Source organism: Macrotis lagotis, chromosome X (genome assembly GCF_037893015.1).
Source record: "Macrotis lagotis isolate mMagLag1 chromosome X, bilby.v1.9.chrom.fasta, whole genome shotgun sequence".
Lineage (NCBI taxonomy): Eukaryota > Metazoa > Chordata > Mammalia > Peramelemorphia > Peramelidae > Macrotis > Macrotis lagotis.
Genome location: NC_133666.1, coordinates 453,389,679 through 453,416,880, shown reverse-complemented (window position 1 = coordinate 453,416,880; position 27,202 = coordinate 453,389,679). Strand labels below are relative to the sequence as shown.

At 37.9% G+C, this 27,202-nt stretch overlaps 1 long non-coding RNA gene across 3 annotated transcripts; it reads right to left on the bottom strand.

Moving 5' to 3' along the window:
* Positions 1-54: 54 nt before the first annotated feature.
* On the bottom strand, positions 55-19,821 carry LOC141496844 (uncharacterized). 3 transcript variants are annotated; one of them, XR_012471180.1, is made up of 5 exons: positions 19,755-19,821; positions 10,489-10,553; positions 9,104-9,237; positions 2,442-2,493; positions 55-364 (listed from the first exon to the last, which is right to left on the bottom strand). It is a non-coding gene; the product is annotated as an uncharacterized LOC141496844 (long non-coding RNA). The 3 variants fall into 3 exon arrangements; XR_012471181.1 differs by having other exon boundaries at positions 9,104-9,233; XR_012471179.1 differs by lacking the exon at positions 9,104-9,237.
* Positions 19,822-27,202: the final 7,381 nt, after the last annotated feature.

Sequence of the window (27,202 nt, the reverse complement as noted above, 5' to 3'; positions counted from 1 at the left end):
CTGAACCTGGATTTAAATTCAGGTCCTCCTGACTCCAGGGCCAGTGCTCTATCCACTGCACAACCTAGCTGCCCCTAAAATGAGATCATTTTTGTAGAATATTTTGCAAATATAAGTAATATATGTATATAACATCCAGATATTCAAAACACTTCATATAAATCAATCTCATTAGATCTTGACAACAATCCTGTGAAGTGCTGTCATGATCGTTTATACATGGAGAAACTGAGACAGAGGGGGAATGAATAACTTGCCAGTGTTGCACAAATAGCTGAAGCAGGATAGGGAATTCAGGTCCTTCTGATTTCAAGACTAGAACTCTGTGCCACCTAGCTGTCTTTTGGAAGCTGCTGTAGGAATGCTGTAAAAGAAAAGTTTGTAGGAAGAAAACATAAAGAGAAGCACCAGAAAAGTCTTGTTTTAACATCAAGGAAGTGTTCATTAGGGAAAGAATTGTTCACAATATAGCAAGGTCAATAACCAATAATAGGTCAAATCTACACAGCAGTTTGTAGATTTACAAAACTCTTAATAAGTGTGAGGGACAGCTAGGCAGTGCAGTGAATAGAGCACTGGCCCTGGAGTCAGGAGGACCTGAGCTCAAATCCAGCCTCAGACACTTAATAGTTACCTAGCTGTGTGGCCTTGGGCAAGCCACTTAACCCCATTGCCTTGAAAAACTAAAAAAAAAATGAGTGTGGTACATAGTGCATATTCTATTACTATTCCCATTTTATATGTGAGGAATCTGAAGTTTAAAAAGAAAATGTGGACAAGACAATTGGAGTAAATATCAGGAACACTAGCATTCCTCTAGCTCCTTAACATTAACAAAACAACTCGATGAGGTAGGAAGAACTCATTTACTCCCTTTTTACTATGGAGAAACAGGGTCAGGTAGGGAAACTGACTTGCTCAGGGTCACACATAATTAGTGTCAAAGGTGCAATTCCAATTTAGGTCTCATCAGTAGAGACTTCTAGTATCTTAACACTACCCCACATTGCTTCTCTGGGACTGCAATCCTGTCACCATGCCTATAGCTAATACTGACTTAGAGGCAAGGGAAATGATTCTGTCAATATTCCCGTAATTGAAAAAAAGAACTCAAGAACTGTAATAATACAGTTCTTTCATCAATGAATTTTGTCCCCGAGAGCAGCCCTGAGAGAACAAAACCAGAATGGATATTTGTTCAATAGTTGCCTACTATGTGCCAGAGACTTTGGCAATGCAAAAAAGACAAACCAAAAAATTCTAGAAGTGGGGGGAGGAGGAGCAACATGCAAACAAATATATACAAAACTAGCCATAAACAGGATAAATAGGGAATAACAAGGAAGACTCTGGAATGAAGAGGGGTTAGCAAAGACTGCAGAAGGTAGGATTTTATTTGAGAGTTAAAGGAATTCAGAGTCTGAACAGAATAGGAAGGATGTTCCCAGCATGGGAAAATGCCCAGAGTCAAGAGATGGCATGTCTAGCTTATGGAACAGCCAGGAGCCCAGTGCCACTGGATGGAAGAGTATGTGTTGGGGAATAAGGTAAAAGAAGACTGGAAAAGTAGGAGGGGGCCTCGTTATGAAGGGCTTTGAATGCTGAGCAGAGGGTTTTGTATTTGCTCTTGGAGACAATAGGAAGCCACTAGAGTTTATTGAGATAGGAGCCACAGCATGGCTGGACCTGTATTCTAGGAAAATCATTTTAGTGACTGAATGGAGGATGGATTGACATGGGGAAAGACTCGAGGTGGGCAGATCCAACTTTATAGGCTAGTGAGGTGATGAGGACCTGCACCAAGTTGGTAGCAGTGTCAAAGGAGAGAGAGAATTCAGAAGATATTGCAAAGGTAAAATCAACAGGCCTTGGAGCCAGATTGAATATGGCAGGTGAGATATAGTGGGGAACTCAAGATGACTTCAAACCCAAGGTTCTGGCCAGGACAATGTTGCCCTTTACTGTAACAGGGAAGGTGGAGGAAGGGAGGATTCAGGAAGAAAGAGTATGATCCCTCTTTTGAATATGTTGAATTTAAGATGGCTACTGGACATCCAGTTCAAGATATCTGAAAGCCAGTGGGAGATGTGAGATTGGAGGTCAGTAGAGATGTTGGGGCAGAAAAAAGTTGATTTGAAAAATATTAGCCTAAAAATGCTCTATACTGGACCAACCCACAAAAAAGTAGTCAGACTTTGGGTGGTTTTTTTGGCCTTGGAGATGTTTATTCTATAAAAAACATTGCTTCTAACAGGTCCTGTTCTACCTATACAATCTCACTCTTTGCTAGATAAGCATGAGAGGTTGGTGATTTATTTAAGAAGTATCATTCCGGGGCGGCTAGGTGGCGTAGTGGATAAAGCACGGGCCCTGGAGTTAGGACGGGCCCTGGAGTTAGGAGTACCTGGGTTCAAATCCGGTCTCAGACACTTAATAATTACCTAACTGTGTGGCCTTGGGCAAGCCACTTAACCCCGGTTGCCTTGCAAAAACCTAAAAAAAAAAAAAAAAAAGTATCATTCATCGTTTTTCTATAAGACTATAATACAGGTGAGGAATGCATGAAAGAAAAAGGAGTTGCAAGAGATAAATGATTATAGTCTTAAAATTGTGAAACACTTATCTGGCTTATCTAAGGCAGCTAGGTGATGTAATGGATAGAGTACCAGTCCTGGTGACAAGCATACCTGAGTTCAAATGTGACTTCACAAAGACCAGGAAAGTTACTTAACCCAGTTTCCTCAACTCTAACATGGAGAGAATAACAGGCTCCTATGGCAGACTTATTGGGGAGATAATATTTATAAAGTGCTTAGCCTTTAATGGCACACAATAAATACTATATAAATGATATTTCTTTCCCTTCAGTGCAGTCTGGCAACTTCTCTGCTATTTAGTCTTAGAGAGTTACCTACAGTCCTAAGTGATTTGCTCTGGTGCTCACAGCTAATAGGTGTCAGAAACAAGATTCAAACTTTCTGTCTCTATCACCATCCTGCCTCCCCACAAGAACTTGAAAAGTTTTCATTAATTAATTAGTTCAAGACACCTATTTCAGTTTGGAAAAAAATAAAAACTAAAGAAACTTTTTCCCATAAATATTCCTTTCAAACCCCAAACTTCTATGCTTAGACAAATCATAGCATCACTAGTCATATAATTTATTAACAGTAGCTGATAATACTAGAAACATAAAAGAATATTTCAAAGATGTATCAGTTCTGAGAGAGGTCATATAGTCCCCAAGAGTTGTGACCATTGGCTCCTCCAGAACACTGAAACCATAGTCCAGTAATTCAGTACTCTCAAGCAGCAAGTTAATGCCTTTTAGGAATTTATCTCAGAAGGTCTCCATGGACTAAATAGACTCGAATCTCTCATAATGTCTTTTCCTACTCTTTCAAAGATAGCAATTAACTCTCCAAGTCTCACCCAATCTCTTTCTCCTGACAATCAGCTGTTCAAGTATTTCTCCCCAATCTTCCACATCCGTGACAGTTTAGCTAAAATTGTATATTGTTCTGGTCCCCTAGCCACCCCCACTTCTAGTCATTATAGTAAATTTATAAGAAGTCAATATAAAGGGATAATAATAGTGAATACATTCACAAAGGGGAACCTGGAAGTCACATGCAAACTTTTTCAAATATCAAAAGATCATAATTTACAAATTGAATCACATATTAATCAAAATTTACATCCTAGTAATAGATATCAGAGCCTTCTGGTCCTGTGATATGTCAATCCCAGACAAATTCCAGACATCTGCAATAAGAACAGCAGACTGCCAAAGGTGCTTATAATTTTGAGGTGATGTGAACATGTTAACTTTAACATTTTACAGACTTTGAGATGATTTGGATAATAATGTTTGTCCTTTGTTTTTGAAGAAGACCACAGCATCAGGGGTTGATGGCATGACAAGCACATTAATTGGATGTGAGTGAGGGGGTGCTGTGCTGTCACCAGTCTCACTTTCTCCTCCAGAGTCACCTGGATCCAGGGGCCAGATGTGAATCATAATGACTGGGGATGGCTCTGGATGCAAAGCATTCAGGATTAGGTGACTTGTCCAAGTTCACACGGCTAATAAGAATAAAGTTTCTGAGGTCAGATTCCAACTTCCATCCTCCTGAATACAAGACCAGTGCTCTATCCACTGTACCACCTAGCTGCCCTGATGATTTGAATGTTAATGAACTACCCCCAAGCTGGTACAAAAACACCTATAAACATGAAACCTCAAACTCCTGCCCTTCAGCAGTCTCATCCATCTGGATTCATGCTGCCCGGTCCACTCTACTCCTTGATTACATGAGTGATTCTCTGTGCTTCTCTCCCTCTCCCTCTTCTTCCTCACACTGTCTGCATTTGCCATCTCATCCACTGTCCTACCTCTGTACCCCTTTCATCACTTAATTCTATACTTTCTGTGCCTTACTGAAGTGAAATTGCAACTCCACTTGCCACTGCCATCGAGGGTTTTCCTAGCTAGTATATTATAAGAACTAGGAATGCCTGCCTCTTTATCATACTTCCATACTTCTATAAATTATCATTTTTGAACAAAGTGCTATCCAAGTCTCTCACAGACTTTCTCTATGACAGTTAAATCAACAAATCTCAGGAAAAATCTCAAGATCTCCTCTCAATTCCTCATAATTCTCTTTCCAGGATAATAGTTAACTATAATAAATGGTTCATGAATACTTAGTCCAGAGTGATTAAATTTTTTCTTTATTAAGACATCTTAATAAATGGCACACCTCTCTCAAGGGGAGAGGGTTCCTGAATCCCAGAAATGTTAGGTCTTATATACACTTTGAAAGTCCTTCCCTTTCATGTCAGTCATTGGCTGGAGTCACAATCTAATTGATACATTCACCCCCCCCATACCTTTTCTCTGACCTACTCATTATACTAATAAGCAAGAACAGCTTTCTCCTTTGAGCATGCGCAAAGGAAAAGGCCTGAAACCCTAGGTTAACTCAAAACTAGATGGAGCAGACCTGATCTAATCTCAGTTTCTTTTTTTTTAATCAGGTTAAGGTTAAATCTTTTGTCTTAATTCACATATCAGCCCATAGGCACCAATACAGACAGACCCCATCTTTGTAATGTAAACTAGCAATCTCCCTTGACATTCTTGACAAACAACCCCATATTCCTCACATTAACTGTTAAGACTTTATGCTTTTTCTTAAAAGTTCATTAATAAGGGGGCAGTTAGGCAGTGCAGTGGATAGAGCACCAGCCCTAACTGGTGTACTCTGGTGTACTGAGTACAAATCAGACACTTAATAATTGCCTAGCTGTGTGACCTTGGATAAGTCATTTAAACCCCTCGCCATATATAAAATTTTTTAAGTACATTAATAGCAAATTTTCTTTGAAAGGATCTACTTAAACTGGGGTTTCATGTAAATTGAGGGGCTCCTTCATTTACAAAATGGGAATAACAATAGCACTTATTTTAAAAGGGTTTTGGTGGATCCAATTTGGAGGATCCAATGAAATAGTTAAAGTAAAAGTGTTTTAGGAACCAACATTCTATATAAATATGAGCTATTTTATCATTATAATAATCATAATCATAATTATTATTATAAAAAAATAAATTGTTTTCTAATGATATAATAAAATAATAATAAATATTTGTGGGTTGATTAATGCTCCTTTTATATTTACTTGGGATTTCTTTTTATTTTTGCAATAGTACCAGTGTAGCAGGAGTCAAAAATAGATCTTTTCCTCCCATCTCTAATTCCTCTAATTATATTTAAGGCACAAATTCAATGCTGACTCAATACCAACCATCCACCACTAATGATGTTTAAGGTAAATGCATGGAGGTGTGATTCTACTCTAGGTGCCAATATATACAGCAGTAGAATCACTAAGATGTACAAGTCATGATACTGAGTTTTCCAGCCCTGATGAATCCTCCCAGGAGAACAGCTCTGTTTGAACAACATTACAGTTAACTGGAGGGCTCCAAAACCTTGCACAATGCTCTCTCTTCGTCAGAACCCCAACTCCAGATTGTTTCTTACAGAGGACATTGCATGTCCCATCTCTCTAATGAAAGAAACACTCTCCCTCCTTCACTTCCATGGTTTAAAATCCCTGGATTTCTTCAAGACCCGGTTCACCTGGCTCTACAAAAGACCTTTCTCATTTCTCCATTGTTACAAACCTTCCTCTCTATAGTTACTTTCCATCCACTCTGTTTGCATTCTTAATTATTCAAATGTTTTCTCTCTCACTAAAATGTAAACTTCCTTGGGTCAGGCACTCTTTTCTTGCCTTCCCCCCAACCCCAGCACTTATCACAGTTCCTAGCATATGTCATTGTTGCTCAGTCATTTCAGTTGTATCTGATTCATTGTGACCCTATTTGGGTTTTCACGGCAAAGACACTCGTGGTTTGCCATTTCCTTCTCCAGTTCATTTTATACATGAGGAAATTGCCCAGCGTTGCACAACTAGTGTCTGAAGTCAGATCTGAATTCAAGCCTTCCTGACACCAAGTCCAATACTCTGTCCAGTTTACCACCTAACAACCCCTCCTCACACATTTTTGTTTTGTTGTTATTCATCCTTCATTCTGGAAGAGAACCAATGACATCAGAAGGGTGATGCCTTCAACCTCACCTTCTCCAGAATCATCAGAATCTAGGAACATAAGTCAAGATGACTGGCAATGATCCTGAAGCAGTGGGAGATCATAGCCTTTTTAAACTAAGGTCTTTCCCAATCTCAGTTTTTTTGAGGCAACACGCATTCTATAATTAAAGGGCTATGTAAGAACTGAGGCAAAAGGGGACCTGGTTTGCTTTCACAAAAGAATCATTTTGGGAGACCAAGACCCTCAGTTTCTGACCAGAACAGAAACAGCTGCTATTTTTACACTCACTCTGAACTATTAAAATCCAAACAATGAGCAAGTGAGGCTTGGGCTGGAACCTATTATTGGCCAATCAGTGAAAGCCAGAGGCACAAAGTATGCCTTAATAAAATAAAATGCGTGTTGGTTGATTGATGAATGAATGGGTGGACGGATAAAGTGATCAAAACAAACATTTATTTAGTACATTTGGAACTGTGTTTTAAAGGATATAAAACATTTTAAAGTGGATTTTGCTTGTTCTAAATCAGTACATTTGTCAAAAACTCCTCTCCCTTTAACCTCCAAATACAAAGCAGTGTTAGCTAGAATCAACTGCAGGTTGCTCAGAATCAGTCTTGGTTTGGTCAGGTTTGGACAAGTTGCCCAGGACTGTTTCATGAGCTGCTTCATCTTTCAAGATCAGAACTAATATATAAATAGGAATGGCAAGAATTAGGTGAATTAGTTAATGTCTTCTTTTCTATATCTTTTTTTATATCTTTTTTACTAATGGTACCTATACTATCAGTCCTACAATTACAACTGAGCATGAAGCTATGTCTCCATTCCATGAAATCCCAGGTTGGAAGGCATAAAAATCAAATACCAACTTGGATTAGCTTCCCTTTGCCCATATGTAGATTCTTCCCTCTGTATATTATTATTAAATCCCACATTAGTTTTGCCCCAGATGTTTCTAATCACTTGTTAATGTTAGTATACACACATATACTAGTCACCTGAGCAAAATATAACTAAAGAGCCAAGTTGGCCACAAAATTTTACATTTTAATTTTAAAATTAATTTAAAGCTAATTATATATATATACTTACTGAATAATTATCTATTATTATTTATTATCTAATATTCATCTATATTTTCCAAATCCCAAACAAACGATTTGAAGATTGTCCTATTTGGGAGCATCCCTTCCTAATTTATTATGGTCCTCCTAATTATAAGAGAATGTGCCAAGAATTTAAGATTGGCTATGTTTCCCAAATATTCTGGCACTAAATAGGAGGAATAGTCTGGTAAAAGCATGAAGAAAGAAAAATAAGGAGCAAGAAGGTTCCATGTTTTAATAAGAGCCATTTGGCTGAAATGGACAATGAATTGAGAGACCCAAGAACAACTCATTTTACCCTTAGTCAAACCTGACTCTCAAGTGAAACTGGGAAAGAAATGGTTCCTACTGTGTAATCATAGTCTTGTCCTCAACTCAAATTAATTGCAGTGGCACCTACTCTTTACTGAATAAAATGCTAACTTTTCTTCCTGTTCTTCAAAGTTCTGCACAACCTTGTGCCACCCACTTGTCTATGCTAACCTATATTAGTCCTTTCATACACTTTATAGTAGACAGGAACAGGGACTGAAACTGAAAATAATCTGGTGCCACCCACTTATCCATTATGGAGAACAGAGACTACATCTTGGATTTAACTGGGATAGGGAAGTTGCAAAAGAGGAAACTATTCATACGAATTCATGTTGGCAAATTTCTATGCACCTTAGCGTTTTAGAAAGTCTCCTAGAGCACTGAGGGTTTGTATGAGGTGAAATTTGAACCCAGATCTTCCTATCTCTAAGGCCAGCACTCTAATGATTATGATGTTTTGCCCCTCAACCTGGTCCAGCAGTCTTTTGCCTCAGGCCCTTCCTTTGCTCCCTTTCCCCTCTTCACTTGAATTCTTACCATCTATCATATAGTCAAACTCAAATGCCAGGTCCTCTGCAAAGTCTTCCTTGGTAGCCCGGATTAGTAATAACTTCCTGTGGGCCTGTTTTGAACTCACTGATGCTCTTATTATATGATAGTATGAATTATAGTTAAATGTGTTTTTGCCATTCCTTCCTTCCACCATACCCACAGCCTATAAGTTCAATGAGAGCAGAAACTCTGAGCTAAATTTTGTCCCCCAGGACCTTCTTGATAAATCTAGACAGCATGGAACAGGATATGGTACTAAATCTGAAGTTGTGAATACCTGAGTATGAGTCCTTATCTCCAGCGTCTCAGAACTCTTTGTACCTACAAAAATCCATTTAACATCTCTGAACCTCAACTTATTCATTTATAAAATGGAAGTAATAATAGCACCTATCTCACAAAGTTTTGCTGTGGGGATCCAATGAAATATTTTAAGTAAAGCTATTTTATCATTAATAATAAATACTTGTGAATTGATTACTGTGTGGATTACATTTACCTGGGATTTTTTTTTCTATGATGGTGCCTGTGCAGGAGTCAGAAATAGAAAGCATGACCGAGATGAAAAACTAAATTGTTCAGTGGAAGAACTGGATGCCATCTTCTCCCAGAAACCTTTGTTGCCCATTCTGTCTTAAATTATGGCAGAAAGATAGAGAGAAAGAAAGACAGATAAAAGGAAATCAGGAAGGGAAGGGAAGGGAAGGGAAGGGAAGGGAAGGGAAGGGAAGGGAAGGGAAGGGAAGGGAAGGGAAGGGAAGGGAAAGAAGAAAAGAAAAGAAAATTACTCTTGGGGTAGATCTGAAGGGACCTGGTAGAACCTAAATACTATTTTAAGAGTAGCTAAACCTGGCTAATTTCCTGCCCCCCTCCCCACACCAAGGTAGCAGTTCTTTCTCATTTCCATTTTTTCTACCAAGTCAAAGGCAAATCTCAAATGGTTCCTTTCCACTCTCCTTTTCTGCACATCTAGGGTAAAATGAGAGAGCTGTTTTTCAAAGGTAGATGGCAGCTTGGAGAAGCCTTCTCTGAAAAAAATGAGTATCCAGAAATGTGGGGGTTTGGGTAGAGGCAGAATTGGGAGATAAGTTTTAGCATGGATTTTCAAGGACTCTAGATTCAGGAACTGCTGATCACAATTTAGTACTGGTTTTTTGACTGCTCTGATACTACTAATAAACTAAGCCCCAAGAGGAAGGCCAACAGATTTAACAATTATCCTTTAAAAAGGAAAGGAGGGAGGAAGGAAGGAAGGAAGGAAGGAAGGAAGGAAGGAAGGAAGGAAGGAAGGAAGAGTTAGAGGATGGAAGAGGGAGGAAGGAAAAGGAAGAAAGGAAAAAATAGGAAAGGAATTATAACAAGACAGAGTTGTGAAACAAAGTGTCCATTGGACCTTCAATGTGAAAAAGGAAGAATTTAAATGAATATACAAAAGGTTCTGGATTCACAGTCCTGTGGGCTATTCCCCATTGGCTCTGTGTTTGCATGTTCATATTGTGTTACATGTTGCAACATAGGAGACACTGGCACAAGACTGCCCAACATAGAATGCCCTCATCAGAAATTCTGCTCTGCAGAATTGAAGCAGCTCAAAGGAAACTTGAGATACATAAGTTTAGAGTAATCACCTCAAGTGTTTACATGTTCTATTTGTGTCCAATCCATGGTAGACCATTCTGAGCTCTTATTGATCTTATCAGCCACAGTAGGACACACTATGGCTAATTCTCTAACTTGATGATGTCATTTTGATCTTCTTCAAAAAGGAAGGACTAGAACCAACCATTCACGTTTTATTTCTGCATGTTGGACAATGATGGGAATGGGAGCCCAAGGCAAATAGGGTCCTCTACCAACATAGATGGGACACAAAGAGGAATATACCTTCTGGTCTGTGAATTGTTCCCTTTTCTTCTTCACTTTCCCATCTTGTCCTTGGAATTCTCCTACTGAGAACACAGAAAAACAATTTTAACTTCTGGGAATACCTTGAAGATTGTGAAGCTTTTTCTTATTAGGTTATACGAGAAGGGTTTTCAGCTACTTTGGAATCCAATGAACAAAGATAGATGCATTGGTAGGGCCAGAGACAAAATTGCCACAAGTCTTAGGATCTAAGATCCTATGATCTCTAACCAGAAGAAAAGAATGAGAGTAAGATAGAATTGAACTAGAATCATAGATTTAAAGCTGGAGGGTACCTTACAGATCACTTAATGTAGCCTCTTCATTTAAAAGATGAAGAAACTGAAGTCCAGAAAGGCCTGGGCTGTGACTTAGTCAGGGCCACACATACAACAAGTGCTACAGCTGAATTGTAATTCAGATTCAGGTCCTCTAACTATGGTTCTCTCTCTCTCTCTCTCTCTCTCTCTCTCTCTCTCTCTCTCTCTCTCTCTCTCTCTCTCTCTCTCTTTCCCCCTCTCTTGCCTAAGGTCACAAACTTAGTGTCTGAGGTCAAATTTGAATTCAGGTCTTCTGGACTTCAGGTCTTGAACTCTATCCATTGTACCACTTAGCAGCTTCATCCTATTCTCTTGACAGTATCCTGTGGCCTACCCCAATCTTCCTAACGTTCATTCAGATTTTCATCTTTTGGGTGTTGCTTTCGATGTTAAGAACTAAGATGTATAAAGCAATTGTAGACATCATAAAATGCTTGGAAATCTACCTCCCAAGAAAAACCCAGAAATTGTATGAACACAATTGCAAAATACTTTTCACACAAAGTCAGATCTAAACAAGTGGAAATTGTGGGAGGATTGGGACATTAATGCACTGTTGGACTTGTGAACTTCTCCAACTATTCTGGAGAGCAATATGGAACTATGCCTAAAGAACAATAAAATTGATCATACTCTTTGACCCAGCAATGTTACTACTAGAAAGGATGGGAAAAGTCTCACAAGTTCAAAATTATTTATAGCAGTTCTTTTTTTGTACTGGCAAAGAATTGGAGATTGAGGGAATGCCCATCAATTGGAGAATGGCTGAACAAATTATGGTATATGAATGTTATGGAATACTATTGTTTTATAAGAAATCATGAATGGTCAGACTGCATGGAAAGAATTATACCAACTGATGCTGAGCAAAGGGCATAGAATCAAGTGAACATTGTACACATTAACAACATCATAACAGGTCTCTCAAGCTTGTCCTAGATCTTTGAACTCTGAGAGAAGCTACTTGAATCATGGCTGGTCAACTCATAATGTTGTTGTTAATGCATATTTATGTTACAGAGGAAAACAAAACAAAACAAATAAAAAAACTCAAAGAATCTGAATGGATACTATGTTCACTTTTTTAAAAACTTCTCTTACGTTTTTTTTTTCCTATTGCATGGTTTTCTTTCTTTTACCTTAGTCCTAATTCATCATACACAAAATAACTAATATGTAAACATATTAAACATGAATGAACATGTACAATTTTTACTATACTGTGAGCTGCTGGGGGGAGTGGGAAGGGAGGATGTAGAAAAATGTATAATATAAATGTGCAAGTAGATGAATATTGAAAAACTTTTATGACATGTAATTGGAAAAAATAAACTGTCAATTAAAAAAAGAACCAAGATGTGGTAAAAAAAAGAAAATACCTCTTCTTTAGATACCTCTTTTATTTCCAAAGCATTCTCCTATCTAGTCTCTTGCTTTATCCTAATGAGGGAAGTATGGACATCTCCAAGGTATAGATTGGTAGGCAAGAGTAAATAAGTGATTTAGCATATGGTGGGATGACCAATAGCAGAGGTAAGCTAGATTCAACTGGGTGCAATGCCAGGAATCCTTCCTGCTGAATTACACTGACTCAGTGACTGAGTTTCTATAAAACTGTTTTTCAAGTAGGAGAGTTGCCTTTTTTCATCAAGCTCCCTAAATAGAGTTTGAGGTTTATATGAGACTGGCTTCTTAGCCTTTGGATCTTCTGATTTTGGAACTGAGAGTCCAGCCTCCCTTCAGCATTGTCTAATTCCCTCCAGAAATACTCTGCAGACGATAATGGAAAATTGGATGCCATTCAGGCCACCATGGTTTCCACCATGGACAGGAAGTTGGAAGAATTTAGATGAAAACTGCAGGAGGCCAAGAAAAAAGGTCTGTGCATTGATGAGAACAAAAATCATTTTCTCTAAGTGGCAGTTTTACTACACTGAGCCTACAAATGGCACAATGAGGTAGTGCAGTGGGTAGAGCTCAAAGCCTCAAGTCAGAGAAGAATTCAGATTCAAATCCCGCCTCAGGCACTTATAGGTATGTGACCCTTTGCAAGTCACTTAACTCTGTTTGGCTCAGTTTATTGATCTCTAAAATGATCTGAAGAAGCAAATGGTAAACCGTTCTAGTATCTTTGCCAAAAAAAACCTCCAAATGGCACCATTAAAAGTCAGATACAACTGAAACAATCAGATAACAGAGACCATAGCCTTCCTGAGTCCCAGGACAACTGATGTAGGGGAGAAGAGAAAGAGTATGAATTTCCAGATGCAGTAAGGGAGGGAGATAATAACAATATCAACAATTATAATATAAATAATAAGTAGCATTTATGTAGCATTTAAAGGTTTGTAAAACATTTTACATATACTAACAAATTTGATTCTCCCCATTATGAGCTATTTGCTGTCCCCATTTTACAGATGATAAATCTGAGGTCAAAAGAGGTTAAATCTTTCATCCAAGGTCACATAACTAGGAGGGAGGAGTCTAATCAAAGCTGATTGTTATGTGTGGGCTTAGCAGGCTTCTTCATTTCCCCTGGCAGCTTCATTTTGTTTTGACCCTCTGTGGTGAATTTTTTTATGCATTTATTCTTTTCTAGACTTTTTTTTTAGGTTTTTGCAAGGCAAATGGGGTTAAGTGGCTTGCCCAAGGCCACACAGCTAGGTAAGTATTAAGCATCTGAGATCAGATTTGAACCCAGGTACTCCTGACTCCAGGGCCGGTGCTTTATCCACTGCGCCACCTAGTCGCCCCTCTAGGCTTTTTGGGGGGGATAAATTTTGTTTCTACTTACAAGGAATTCTCAATACTGAATCTCCTTTCACTAATGCAGATGAGCAACTTGTCTATAATTTAAAGTTTCAGAGAATGCTCAATGAGAAGTCAATTGAATTACCCATAGTCACTCAATTGTATATGTCAGAGTTAGGACTTAAACCCAGGGCTTCTTGGTCCCAAGACCAGGATGCTACTAAGCCACACTACTTCTCATAAGTAGTGTATTCACCATTTATTTTTATGTATTCTAGTGATACAGGTAATATTCCACCATGTTTTGGATAGGGACTAATTCAAGCCAGTCCCATGATCATTTATTTTCAAAATTGAAACAAATTGAGATTTTTATTTATGTTATTCAACAGTTAATAAAAAGAAATCGACTTAGGCATATTTAAAACCATATGCATCAAGGATACCTCTAGCTGATTCAGCTAAGGAAGCTTTGATCATCATGATTCACCAGCTAAGCACTCTTGGGGGTCCTCCTGGATGCTTTAGGACCCAGCAGGTGATGGTAAAACTTAAACCTGAAACAATCAAGTCTCAAGAATGGTTTCAATTCCTTTTTAAGGGAAAAATCAACTAGTTTGCTTGGATGTGGACCAGGTTAGACTTTTGTTCCAATCACATTCTATTATTACTCAATATATGTATTAAGAACCTTCTATTTTGCCCAGACACTAGACTAGGCACTGAGGTTACAAAGACATTTTTAAAAAAAGAAAATAAATTTTCTGCTCTCAAGAAGTTTGTTTTCAATTCTATTAGCTTACAAGACTAACGTCATGAGGACAGAACTTACCCCGAGACACAGCCCTCATCTAAACGTTGCATTTTTCCCAGTCTAGAACAATTATCTTCATCCAATGGGCATTTAAGCATTTCTATTTAATTAAATTGAATTCTTTTGTGCTAGTTTTGGGGAATTATCTTGATCTCCCACTCTTCCCATTCCCCTTCCCCATTTTCTACAAAAGGGAAACTAAGGAAGAGATATGGAAACATTGTCCTTTCACATTTGATATCTATGACAGGTCACATCTTACACCATTTTTCTTCACTTACCACAGTCCTATAGACATTTGGCCTCAAACAATGAGATGACTCCTCTAACTTTGGGTCAAGATTTTTTGGAAGCTTCCTTTGTGTGGGTCTGAATCTACTGATGCCCATTTCCTCTTAGGCACTCATTTATCTTTAAATTGCTAACCTTATCCTCATTTCCATAGATCTCCCAGAATCAAGAGAGTCAGAAGCCCTCTAACAAAACTGCTGACAAGTTGTGTACTCTATTTGAAGTCCTTGAGTAAGCAGTCTCCACTTTTTATTGTGATAGCCCAGGACACTTTTTTTCCAATTCCAAATGTTGGGAAGTTTTTTTTTATATCAATTCCAAATCCATCTCTCCTCAACATTCATCAATGAAAATGTTTAAATAATTTAATAATAAATAATAAATAGTATAACAATAATAATAATAAACTAGAAATAATTTAGTAAACATTAAAAATTATTCATATTAGCTATTAGTGGCTATTAATGGCTATCCATTATATTATAATTATAATTAATATTGATAAACTTTAAACAATAAATACTATTACTTATATAATACTTCACATTATCTCATTTTATAACATATGCAACCTGGCTTCCTAAATACATCCCTGTCTAATAAGAGAAGACATAATCTCTCATCATTTCCCAGACTAAAACATGGTTGCAGAATGACTGGCATTCATTGTCAATGCAGTCCTCAATTGGGCAGACTCGGGAGTATTCCTCTTTTATCTTTGAGTTATGGATTTATTCCTTTTTGAGGGGATATTGAGGGATTAGCCCAATCTCTATTAGAAGAGACTACTCTGTTGCTCTCATTTTCTTTCAAATCTATCTCTTCTCCATTCTCATCACTATTCCCTTAATCCAGGCCCTCAGGACTTCTCATCTGAATGATCTCCCTACCCCAGGTTCTCCTCCTAGATATCTTATAGATCACTACTAGAATAATCTTCCTACTTCAGAGTCTCTGAAAATATTACTGCCCTGCTCAAAAACCTCCAATGGCTTCCTATTGACTTCCAAATAAAAATTCAAACTTCCTATCCTAGTGTTCAAGGTGAGGCAAGAAGGGATAGATTTGAGAGGTCACCTATCAGAGAAAAATCAAAAAGCAGCTTCAACTTGGGAAGGTGAGCAGGCAGCCTGCAAACATTCCCTCTTAAAAATTTCTCTTCAATGAACAAAACTAGGAGAACATTTTACATCTTAACAGCAAAATTGTGTGATACTTAACTCTGACATACTTAGCTCTTTTCAACAATTCAGAGATCAAAGACAATTGCAAAAAACTTGTGATGGAAAATGCCATCCATATCCAGAGAAAGAACTGTGGAGTCTGAATACAGACCAAAGCATACCAGTTTCATGTTTTCAAATTTGTTGTATGTTTTTTCCTTTCTCATGATTTTTCCCTATGAGTCTTCTTTCATAACATGACTAATTCAGAAATATGTCTAACATGATTATACATATATATAACCTTTATCAAAATACTCTCTACATACTCTCTAAATGTGGAATTCAAAATCTTACAAAAATGAATGCTGAAAACTATCTTTACATGTAATTGGAAAAAATAAATTAAAATTAAAAAAAGTAATTTGTCTTCAAAGAGAAACTTGGAAGCAAATAGATAACTGAAGTCTAAAGGGAAGTGAGAAAGAAGACCTTATTCCTGCAAAGTGGTCCCAACCAATCTTTCTAGCTTTATCCCACATTACTCTCTCATATATTTTATGTCCTCTCAATATCACTGAAGATTTTCTGCCTTAGTCATCTTTGCTCAGGGTAATCCTGCCTCTAAAAAGCCTTCTCCATCTACTTTGACTATGGAAAATCTTTCCATCTTTTAAGACAAAGTCAAATTCCATCTCTTCCATAGTATTAGAGGTAGCTAGGTAGAACAGAGTTCAGAGAGCTGGACTTCAGAGACTTGAAATCAAATTCTACTATACACTTACCAGTTGTGTGACCCTGGGCAAGTCACTTAACCTCTGTTTGACTTGGTTTCATCATTTATAAAATAAGGACAATAGTATCTACTTCACAAGGTTATTGGGAATATCAAATGATATATAATATATGCAAAGCATTTTGCAACCCTTAAAATGCTTTGCAAATGCAAGTATAATAATCTGTGTTTTAAGAATGATGAAAGCCATTTTGAGTAAGACTCCTAAGTGATGGAAAGAATGATGACTTAGCACTGCATGCCAACCCAGGAGTTGGAGTTGGTTCAAGAGCGTTAAAGAAAAGAAACATTCTCCAATTCCGCTTTGAGAGAGACAAACACAGCTCCAGAATGTCTCCTTGGAGCAAAGACTTTGAAAGCAGCAAATATGTAGCAGAAGTCAGTGTTTCAACATGTCCCTCGTTTCCAGCTTACTTCCCTAGAGTCTCAACCCTTGGGTGAGATGAAGGCCTCTCTTTTGATTGAGTAAGATCTCACTTTGCTCCCATTTAAGAACTCATTCACTCTTGTGTTTTGTCTGCTGTGTTCTAATTAATCTAATGTTTCAGATTTCTATTGCTATTTGCTTGGGATAAATGAGTTTACTCACCATTCAATATTTGTGATGGTCTTTTGTATAACTAGTATTTGGTGGAATCAGTGGGTAGAAGTTTGGGTTATCTTTCTCCTTTAAGAGACAGCAGTCAGAGGAGGGGCTAGGTGGTACAGTGGATTGAGCGAGGCCCTGAGGTCAGGAGGATCGGAGTTCAAATTTGGCCTCAGACACTTAATAATTACCTAACTGTGCGACCTTGGGCAAGTCACTTAACCCCATTACCTTGCAAAACAAAACAAAACAAAATCAAAGAAAAAAATGAGATAGCAGCCAGGAGAGTGGTTCAAAAATCTTGAAATTGTTCTCCTAAATCAGCAATATGGGAGGAGAAAGAGCAGAATATAAATGTAATTCTATTCTGGTACCATTTCTCAGAGGAAATTGGAAAGGTCACCTTCATGGTTCTTTCTCCTACTCCCTTCTAGTCAGGAATTAGTCTCCCTTGGAGAGAGGTGGGTCACTTCTACCCATGTTTCTCAGTCTAGTCTCAACCACACTGTTGTCATTTAGTTGTGTCTGACTCTTTTGACTCTATTTTGAAAGGAAAGATACTGGAGTGAATTGACATTTCCTTCTCCAAGGTCTCTTTTTTTACAGTTGAGGCAAACAAAGGTTAACTAATTTACCTAGGGTTACATAGCTAATAAGTATCTGAGCTTGGATTTGAATTCAGGACCTCCTGACTCCAAGCCCAACACTCTACTGTGTTATCTGGTTAACCTTACACCTTACACTATTATTATTCTTGTCTTCATTGAACTAGTTTCTGCCCTTTCTCTCTGCAAAAAACAATTATTCATAGTATGTCTTTCCATCTTGATAGGACTGCTTTGTTATCTTTTTCATTTTAGTGGCCCCATTTGGGGTTTTCTTAGCAAAGATACTGGAGGGGAAGCTAGGTGGTGCAGTGGATAGGAAGTTAGGAGTTCAAATTTCCCTCAGTCACTTAATATCTAGCTGTATATTAACTAATATTTGGCTGTGTAACCTTGGGCAAGCCACTTAACACCATTGTCTTGCAAAAATTCCCCCAAAAAAAGATACTTTGTCATTTTCTTCTTCAGAGACCCCTGAGGTAAAGAGGGTTAAGTGACTTTCCCAAGGTCAGGCAGCTAGTATGTATCTGAGGTCAGATTTGAACTGCTCTTCTTTACTCATTGTTCATATACATGCATGTCATTTATGCACATCAATGTTCTTTTGATGGTACAGATGATTTCTTATCTCTCCTTCTCCCTCACTGTCCCAAGCAGGTTTTTGTGCATTTAAATCTTGTTTGGTGAAAAGTGAATGAACATGTGGATTCTCAGGGCTTGTGGAATACTCTTAGGGGTTTCAGTCATGATGCCTTGCACATACTTCAAAGATTCAAGAACTTACTTAGGATTCATCTATGAGACTGTCTATCTAGAGAGGATTCTCTGCTTCTGCTGTCAAAGACCCTGACTCTGACTTTAGGACTTTTATGACCCTAGACTCAATCTCCCTGAGCCTCAATTTCCACTTCTGAAAAAAGAGGATTGAAGGAGATGATCTCTAAGTTCCCTTATAGATCTAGGTCTATAATTTGATGATCCCATCCTTATTAGAGCCTTAACATTTTTAGTAAAGTTGGCAGATAGTTTTCCAGAGTTCCTGGATTTCATCACTCTGAAGCCTGAAAAGCTATTGACTTTGGATCAGAGATCTGAGTTCAAATTCCATTTCTGATATTAATTATGTGTATGACTATGGACAAGTCATTTAACCCAAGTAACTCTCCATTTTCCATCAGCAGTTCAGCTTGGTTTCAAAACTCCATGGAACATCATGTCCCCAAGAGGTACCCACTGCAGGTATCTTCTTTCTGGATTTTGTCTTCTCCCATTACATAGAAGTTCCTCATTAGCAGGGTCTATCTTTCTTTTTCTTTCTTTGCATCCCTGGGGCTTAGAGCAGTGCCACATACTTAATGGGTACTTAATAAATGTTTATTGAATTGAATAGAATTGACTTTTTCTAGGCCTATCTCCTTGTCTCTAAAATGAAAGTAGAGTAGATTGCCTGGAATGTCCTTTGTATCTCCAAACCCATCATGTTATGAAACCTATTATCTGTAAAAACTATGGTAAATAACTTTCCTCATCTGTAAAATAGGGGGTTGGATTATATATTACATGGCTTCTAAGGTCACCCTCAATTCTATATCTATGAGCATATGATCTGACCTAGTGACTTTAGCAAAGCTGGTTCTTGCTAAATAGAGTTGCCATTCCCATTTTGTAGGTCTGCCAGAACAGGTGCCCTACTGGTTCTGCCTTCCAGAAGCTTCATATCCTAAAGAAAGACTAGGCAATGACTCTAGAGGAGATCTTGCACATAGTAGGTGTCCAGTAACTGTTGAATTGACTAAAATGAGTAAATTTCTGTTAGACCCAACTCCTTTAAAGAGATTTCAAATCTGGAGTCTTAGAAAAATGATTTCTAGATAAGGGATGAAGTGTGAGGCCAAGCAGCTGACAGGTCTACTCACCTTTTTTCTGCCAACACAAGAAAACCAAATCATCCGTCACTGCAATCTGAAACTAGTTTATTTGGACAAACAGGCTGGGAAAGAGGGAGTTGCTGCTAGCACACTGCCTCTAAACCTTATCTGGTGAATGCCTGACACCAGACTCTGAAGGAAGTTATAAAAATGTGCTTATGCTGCTGGTCTGCCTTGATAAGATTTCCAAATTGGAGCCCAAGTTAGAAAAAAAACAACTTTGGTTCCTCTGCTTTTGGCCCCAAATGAACCCAGACTAATTTCTAGGCTGTTGTGATAAAATGGGGTGTGGCATCCCCTCTTGTCTACTGGTAGGTGTCAGGCCTAACCTTCCTAGTCAACAACAAAGGCTAAATGTGGGGTTGTGGGGTGAATGTTGGAAATCTATATTCTCCTGTAATGGCTTTTCTATCTCCCATGTTGTGGAACATGCTGACTTCATGAAGCCCTTGCCCAGAGGATCTTTCTGGACTATGCCACCATTAATTTTTTTCCAAGATAAAGAAAATGATTATCAGGAAGTAAGTCCCTCACAAAACCATAAATCATAGAATGACTCCCAGTTGCTAAGCATTGAAGGAAGGGAGGGAGGCAGACAGAGACAGAATCCAAGAGACAGAGACAGAAACTGAGGAGGTAGAGGAGGAAAGGAATGTTCATTTATTTAAACAACCTTTTAAGTATCAAAACAATTCCTTTCTGAATTCCTTTTAAGACAAAATCTCAATTTGGTAATGATAACTACCGCTGTTGTCTCTGCTTCTTACTGGTCTCTGGGCCATAGGGGTATGCTGGTAATTGTTTAACACCAGTTCTCTGGGGGAGAACTCTGCTTAGGACATACTTTTAAGTTTCTTAAGTATAATAATCAACAAAACAATAAATCAAACCCTGACCATTTACTAATTTCTGAAGTATAACAGTGCACACTGAAAATTTAATGATTGACTCCCATGAGGTGATCCAAGCTGGCACCAATACATTCCTACTGGGATCCCTCAATAATTCAAGACTAGAAATGGTCACAGAATTTTGAAAACTAGCCCAAGAGAGGGAAACTAAGCAGCACGGTGGACAAAGTGGGGAAGAATCATTTTCATGAATTTAAATGCTACTTCATAAACTTACTAGCAGGGGCGGCTAGCTGGCATAGTGGATAGAGCACCGGCCCTGGAGTCAGGAGGACCTGGTTTCAAATCCAGTCTCAGACACTTAATAATTACCTAGCGGTGTGGCCTTGGGCAAGCCACTTTAACCCCATTTGCCTTGCAAAAAACTTAAAAAAAAAAAGAAACTTACTAGCTGTGTGACCCTGGGCAAGCCACTTAACCTGCTTGCCTCAGTTTCCTTATCAATAAACTGAATCTGCCAAGAAAACCCCAAATAGGGTCACAAAGAGTCAGACATGACTGAAACAGCCAGAAACAGTATATAAAACGTATATAAAGCAGCAGTTGAATTATCAAAGCTAGGGAAGTTCATAGAGATCATTAAGTTAAATCTCCTCATTTTGTAGATTGGCAAATTGAGGCAGTATCACAATTGGGACTAACACCTTAGGTATCTGAACCCTAAGGCTGGGCACCTCCCATTGTGCTCTCTGAATCTTGAAGTAAGAAGGATGCTAAGAGGTCATCTAGTCCATTCTTCCCTTAATTCCAGAATTCAGTCTTACAACATCTCAAACAAGTACTAATTCAACTTCTGCTTGGACTCTTTCAGTGATACTTTCACAATGTCATCAGATACTGTATTGCTCAATCAAATGTGAACTCTTTGATGGCAAAATCTTTTTTTTCTCTTTGCAGACTCAGCACCTAGTGCACCTAATAATAATAATAACAATAGCCAGCATTTATATAATACTTATTATACGGCATGTATTGTGAAAAGGGTTTTACAAACATCACATAATTTGATCCTCACAACTGTCAGGTAGGCTATTACTACCCTATTTTACAAATGAAGAAACTGAGGCAAACAGAAGTTAAGTGACTTGCCCAAGGTCACATAGCTAGTATCTGAGATCAGATTGAAGCTCAGGTCTTCTAGGACAAGAATACTTGGCTCAGAGTAGGTGCTTAATAAATATTTCTTGAACTGAATTCAGTTGAACTGATTCCTCTGGGCCACCTAAGTTGTCCTTATAGAAGATTCTTTTTTTTTTTAGGTTTTTGCAAGGCAAATGGGGTTAAGTGATTTGCCCAAGGCCACACAGCTAGGTAATTATTAAGTATCTGAGGTCCGATTTGAACTCAGGTCCTCCTGACTATAGGGCTGGTGCTCTATCCACTGCACCACCTAGCTGCCCCCCTTATAGAAGATTCTTAATAAATGTTTATTAATTAACTGTTCATTGCATTTATGGTGTCATGATACAGTAGAAATAGTATAACTCTTGAAGACAGAAGACCTGGGGCTCAAGTCTAAGGCTTATCAGAAGACCATGGACAAATGACTTGACTTCTCTGAACCTCATTTGCAAAATAGGATTGGTAATAATGGTAATACTTACCAAATAATAAAGAATATCCTTGTCAATTGTCCAGGGTGTTTAGGCATCTCAAGTTGTTAAAAAATTCATCCCATGGAGTCAAAAATCCATCTTCTCTGGAAGTTTCAGTTTCTGTCTAGTTCTAGACACCTACATGTAACAACTCTCCAAATATTTGTAGGCATTTTTCATGTTCCCTTTTTATGTTGTCTTCTCTTCCCAAAACTTATTCCATCTCTTAACTTCCTTATTTCTGTACCTAATGCCATTATCTTGCCAATCACCCCACTTCAATACTTCACATCATCATCTTTGATAACTCCCTCACTATTGTGTCCTATATCCAAATATTCTCAAGTATTACTGGATTCTACCACTGTAAGAGTTACCTATGTTAAATCACTATCCCAACACACACACACACACACACACACACACACACACAAACACACACACACACACACACGAAAGTAAGCTCTTTGAGGGCAGGTCCTTTTCATTTATGTCTTTGAATCTCAAATGCCTAATGCAGGTACCTAAGCACATCTATCTCCACCTGTTGAAATTTTAGGCGACCTAGGCTCATCTTAGATGTGACCATAATGGCTTTTACTTAATTATCACCATCAGAAATGTTCTCTATTCTTCCTCTGAGAATTCATGATACTTTCCTTGAATATCTCTTCTCCTGATATTACACTCTACTTTGGGTTACAGTTATTTGTGTGGTCTTGCCTCCCTTAGTAATTGTAAGTTCCTCAAAGGCAGGGATCCTAACCTGTCTCAAGCATTGCACACAATAAACCTTTAAGGTATATTTGGTGGATCCTGCATAATTGATTTTCAGACTTGCCTTTGGTGATTGCCTTCAGGGACAGTTTACAAACCACATATGACAATTAGTTTCATAACCTTATGATTATAGTCATTTTTGACCAAACATGGTAGTACTCAGCTGAATTAGCTGACTTAGTCCTTTCATTTGACTTGGTCCCCAAGGACTTTTGACCATTTCCCAAAAACCCCATCTTCATGGATTGAAATTTCCACCAGGAGGGGCAGCTAGATGGCTCAGTGGATAGAGCACCAGCCCGGTCAGGAGTACCTGAGTTCAAATCCAACTTCAGACACTTAATAATGACCTAACTGTGTGGCCTTGGGCAAGCCACTTAACCCCATTTGCCTTGCAAAAACCTAAAAAAAAAGAAAAAAGAAATTTCCACCAGTAAAGAGACTATCCAAGATACAGAGGCAATTGCAAGAAGGGGTATTTATTGAAGCAATGGCAATATTATTGAATTAAACATGTAGCCTTCCAAGATGACAATACTCATTTGGGTGCATAAGTTCTAGTAATTTTTTCATTGGTAAAAAGAAATTCCTGGGGCAGCTAGGTGGTGCAGTAGATAGAGCAGAGCACTGCCCCTGGAATCAGGAGGACCTGAGTTCAAATCCAGCCTCAGACACTTAATAATTAGCTAACTGTGTGACTTTGGGCAAGTCACTTAACCCTATTGCCTTAAATAAATTAAAAAAGAAAAAGAAATTCCTTCTACTAATGGAGGTCTGCATTGTCTCTGTGACTTAAGTTTTCAAAACTTACCGAGTCCTCAAAAGATTGAATGACTTGGCCACAGATCCATAGCCAGTATATGTTAGATGCAGGATATGAACTCAAGTCTTCCTATCACTATAAACCAAGCTAAATGTTCTTTTGTTGTTAAGTCACATGACTTTACATTCATGGTTCCATTTCTGGTCAAACAAAGTTTCATTCCTACTTCTACTTAAATGACATAATGCCAGGTCCTTAGTAAACACTCAATGAATGTTTGATCAATTAAAAAGAATGACTGATGGTCCACATCTTCTGGTCAAAAGAAAGGACCCCTACTTAAAAAAAGAGTTCTATTTGAAAATTTCAATAAACTCTTTGAAAACGAACATGAATAATATATTGGTCTTAGTGTTGCCGTGACTTCTTGTAAAGGTTGCACAAGTCACCGCTAAGTCTCACCTTCTGATTATTGATAATAATTGATTATGTAGATACCTCATTTCCAGCCTGGAAAGATCTCTCAGGATGATACTGTCCTCAAGAAAAATGAAAATTTGAAGTCTCATTCAAGAGCATTTAATTTAATTCAAAAATCAATTAAGTACCTACCTTATGCCAAAGACTATATTAGGCACCAAAACACAGAAATTAGTTAAGACTCAGTCTATTCTCATAAACTTACCCTAATCTAGGTTGGAACAAAAGATTCATATTAAAGAGAAGTGCATGAAGGAGAATTTTCCTTATGGGAAGGGGTTAATATAAGCCTAATCCTGCTTTTTAAAACAAAGTAATTTCAGCTTTCTCCTAGATAAAGATAATCAACTTCTCGCCACAGTGAATTAAGATGAATTCTGTTCATTTGAATGATAGGTAATTCTACCAACTGATGGAAATAAATCTTCTCTCCCTCATCCAGTGCATGTCAATGAAACAGCACCTACTGAATGTCTAGGCTTGGGCTAGACACTGTTAAGAATAGAGAGAAGGGGTTATAACTGGTCCATGCCCTCTTAGAATTTATAATCTACTTGAGGCTAAACATTTATGTCCTTTACTCCTCAACTTCCTTTTTTTAATAGATATTTTATTTTTCCAATTACATGTTATAGAAGTTTTTCAACATTAATCCACTTGAATATACCATTTTTCTACTACCTTCCCTTCCCAACCCCCTCCCTTCATCTGTGAATAGTCTGTTAAAAGTTGTTTATGTTCATTTGTGTTTGACATATTTACATATTAGTCATTTTGTGTATGAAGAATTAGGACTCAGGGAAAAGAAAGAAAACATGGGATAGGAAGGAAAAGCATAAGAGAAGTTGTTGCTTTATGTTTCCTCTGGTTGTGGATTGTGTGGATTGTGCTGTCTATAACAGGTCTCCCAGGGTTGTCCTATATCTCTGATCTGCTGAGAGGAGCTGTATCCATCATAGTTGGTCAGCTCACAATGTTATTAATGTGTACAATGTTCTCTTGGTTCTGTCCGCTTTGCTAAGTACCAGTTCCTTTTACTTTCCCTGCTGCTCTAAAGTCTGACCATTCATGATTTCTTTTTTTTAAATTTATTTTTATTAAAGATATTATTTAAGTTTTACAATTTCCCCCCCAATCTTACTTCCCTCCACCCCCCCAGAAATCAATCTGTCAGTCTTTACTTTGTTTCCATATTGTACATTTATCCAAATTGAGTGTGATAAGAGAGAAATCATATCCTTAAGAAGAGACAAGAAGTCTAAGAGGTAACAAGATCAGACAATAAGATATGTTTTTTTTTTCTTAAATTAAAGGGAATAGTCCTTGAACTTTGTTCAAACTCCATGGCTCTTTATCTGGATACAGATGGTATTCTCCACTGCAGACAGGCCCAAATTGTCCCTGATTGTTGCACTGATGGAATGAGCGAGTCAAGGTTGAACATCACCTCCATATTGCTGTCAGGGTATACAGTGTTTTTCTGGTTCTGCTCATCATCAGTTCATGCAAATCCCTCCAGGCTTCCCTGAATTCCCATCCCTCCTGGTTTCTAATAGAACAATAGTGTTCCATGACATACATATACCACAGTTTGCTAAGCCATTCCCCAATTGAAGGACATTTACTTGATTTCCAATTCTTTGCCCCCACAAACAGGGCTGCTATGAATATTTTTCACAAGTGATGTTTTTACCCTTTTTCATCATCTCTTCAGGGTATAGACCCAGTAGTGGTCTTGCTGGGTCAAAGGGTATGCACATTTTTGTTGCCCTTTGGGCATAGTTCCAAATAACTCTCCAGAAAGGTTGGATGAGTTCACAGCTCCACCAACAGTGTAACAGTGTCCCAGATTTCCCACAACCCTTCCAACAATGATCATTATCCTTCCTGGTCATATTGGCCAATCTGAGAGATGTGAGGTGGTACCTCAGAGAAGCTTTAATTTGCATTTCTCTAATAATTAATGATTTAGAGCATTTTTTTCACATGGCTATGGATTGCTTTGATCTCCTCATCTGTAAATTGCCTTTGCATATCCTTTGACCATTTGTCAATTGGGGAATGGCTTTGTTTTAAAAATATGACTCAGTTCTCTGTATATTTTAGAAATGAATCCTTTGTCAGAATCATTAGTTATAAAGATTGTTTCCCAGTTTACTACATTTCTTTTGATCTTGGTTACAGTGGTTTTATCTGTGCAAAAGCTTTTTAATTTAATATAATCAAAATCATCTAGTTGGTTTTTGGTGATGTTCTCTAACTCTTCCTTAGTCATAAATTGCTCCCCTTTCCATAGATCTGACAGGTAAACTAGTCCTTGATCTTCTAATTTGCTTATAGCATTGTTTTTTATGTCTAAGTCCTGTAACCATTTGGATCTTATCTTGGTAAAAGGTGTAAGTTTCTTCCATGCTAACTTCCAATTTCCCCAGCAGTTTTTATCAAAGAGGGAGTTTTTATCCCAATAGCTGGACTCTGGATTTATCAAACAGCAGATTACTATAATCGTCTCCTGCTTTTGCACTGGTCTATTCCACTGGTCCACCACTCTATTTCTTAGTAGAAAAATGGTATATTCAAGTGGATTAATGTTGAAAAACTTCTATAACATGTAATTGGAAAAATTTTGATCACTGATGCTTTCATTCATGATTTCTTATAAAGCAATAATAATACATAACATTCATAAGCCATAACTTGTTCAGTCACTCCCTAATTGATGGGCATTCCTTTGATTTCTAATTCTTTGTCACTACAAAAAGAGATGCTATAAATATTTTTGTACATGTGGAACTTTTCACATTTTTATGATTTTTTGTATTGGTATTGCTGGGACAAAGGGTATGATCAGTTTTATTACTCTTTGGGGCATAGTTCCATATTGCTTTCCAGAATGGTTGGATCAGT